General features: G+C 39.4%; 1 protein-coding gene across 1 annotated transcript in view; it reads right to left on the bottom strand.

Annotated features, from left to right (window-relative positions):
* The window catches only part of LOC111088512, a gene marked incomplete at its 3' end in the record, with an annotated part of 62,238 nt that overhangs the window by 59,002 nt on the left and 787 nt on the right, over positions 1 to 2,449 (bottom strand). The gene's annotated exons all lie outside the window — the stretch shown is intronic.

Genomic DNA, 2,449 nt, shown 5'->3' with positions numbered 1-2,449 from the left:
GGCTCCTTTTTTACCAACGAATAGTGGGACTGACTGTCACATTATAACACTCCCACGGCTGAAAGGGCGAGCATGTTTGGTGGGACGGGGATTCAAACCTGCGACCCACATATTGCGAGTCAAGCGCCCTAACAACCTGGCCAAAAACATGCTACAAGACACATAAATAAAAGTAATGATAGATCAGTTTATCGACCCTGCACTACTTTACGTCATATTTTAATCCACCCAAAAGACCCCACGAAACCCGAAAACGGAATCAGTGGCGTATATAAAATTCCATGTGAAACATATCATTAAATGTATTACGATGAAATATGTCGAACATTGAAAATACGAATAAAAAATATTTTAAACTCTGCCAGATCGACGATTCAGGCTTAGCACAAAACGTTCTTACTATTAAAAAAAAGAACACATTCCTTACAAACTAAATAATAAATTTCAACGCATTTTTCATGAGTCCTAGTGTATCTTAGGTTGCAAAAATCATATTAACATAGGTGCTGGTACCACATGAATACCACGTGTTACTACTGTGATTGTACATAACCTACAATAGATCACGTGAAACAGTACCCGTGCACAGTCGAAACGTTCGGCAGTTTCCTCCCAATCTTTTTGTGTTTTTCATTTAATTTCGCGTTACTGGTACAGGTTTTAAGGAAACTGACCGTCTGAATTATTTTGCTTTAGGTATAGTTATTGATAAAAACAAATCAACACGTATAACTTAAAACGGTACTATAATATAAAAAACCAGGAGCTAAGTTGATGTCTAGACCAATGTTTCCCAAAGTGGTAGTCGCGGCCCCCCTGGAGGCCGTAAAGCTTTTTCTGGGGGGCCGCTAATAAAATGGGCCAAAAACAAAGATGCTGAATTAATTTTAATTCTAAATAAACAATGAGCCGATAAAAATGATGTTGAACTAATTAAATGATACAGTATGTCGAAAGGAGATGTTACTGTTGTTACTACAACACTGTTTTTCAATCATCATGCTAAAGTAATAGGTTGGGGGTCTCGAACTTTTTGATTCACATCAAGGGAGCTTGGGAACCACTGGACTAGATTATCATGGTTCGAAACCGTGTCAGAAAATAAAGCAATAAATAGTTTCAAAGAAAATTTTAAACATAATCCTTTACTTTAAAATAAAAGGACTCAATATAACTTTGGAATTATAGCAAATAATAGTATAGGAACAATTCGTAAGGGTTCAAGAAATTTAAAGTAACATTTTCCCATCTTTTTTTGTGTGTGTTAATAAAAAATTACAGAACATTGAAATCAACTTTCTGATTTTTGAAAGTTTGGCATAACTTCCTGTCCGTAGAATACTTTAATATGGTATAGACTGAAATTTTCGACCTAGACGGCGCATGCGCTAACCTGCCAGGTCAGAAGACCCTGGAATTCAGGTGCAACTGTCTCTAATTTATCAATGCTGACCAGAGGAAAGGCGACCAGTCGGCAGCACCCGTCGCATACACAGCTACTCTTAACCGAAATGACGAGTTGACTGTGGTATTTATAACCCGCCCCTAGCTGAAAGGCTGCATTACGTCTCGAGCCCTAGACCATTCGCTCTATAGACTGATACACTAACCATTGACGGGTTGACTGTAGTATTTATAACCCGCCCCTAGCTGAAAGGCTGCATTACGTCTCGAGCCCTAGACCATTCGCTCTGTAGACTGATACACTAACCATTGACGGGTTGACTGTGGTATTTATAATCCGCCCCTAGCTGAAAGGCTGCATTACGTCTCGAGCCCTAGACCATTCGCTCTGTAGACTGATACACTAACCATTGACGGGTTGACTGTGGTATTTATAATCCGCCCCTAGCTGAAAGGCTGCATTACGTCTCGAGCCCTAGACCATTCGCTCTGTAGACTGATACATTAACCATTAAGCCACGCCCGACCCAATCTAATAGTACGATTTCCTCGTGCACACTATATACTTTTAATCTGTTTTCTTTTACACGATATTCATTTATGGTCCTTGTTTTCTTTTTTCAAAACTTGAACTTCGGATCTCATGAATATTTAAAATCACGCACGAACAACTGGTACGACACAACTTGCCAAATGACCAGATTAGTTGCTCCATTCTCTCGACATTCGGGCTGCATGTAACCCGTCTTAAACGATACTTCTATGCCAGGGTTTAATGTGCTGATACGATATTGGTCCAACACACGTTTAGACACCAAAATAAATTATTCAATCATTCCTGATTACGGTTACATCATTTACCGAATAAAGACGGGTGTGAGTCGAAACCCGCGATTTCCTGTTTTCTTTCCACAGTAATTCTTCCCCGTATCTGTCTTTCATGTCTTTTACCTGCGCCTTTAATCAAACGAAACGTTAGGTAAGTGTCGGGACAACGAATATTGTTTGTTTGTTTTTGAATTTCGCGCAAAGCTACACGAGGGCT

The sequence above is a fragment of the Limulus polyphemus genome, unplaced genomic scaffold (assembly GCF_000517525.1).
Source record: "Limulus polyphemus unplaced genomic scaffold, Limulus_polyphemus-2.1.2 Scaffold3919, whole genome shotgun sequence".
In the NCBI taxonomy this organism is placed as follows: Eukaryota; Metazoa; Arthropoda; class Merostomata; order Xiphosura; family Limulidae; genus Limulus; species Limulus polyphemus.
This window is presented reverse-complemented; position numbering and strand designations above follow the sequence as displayed.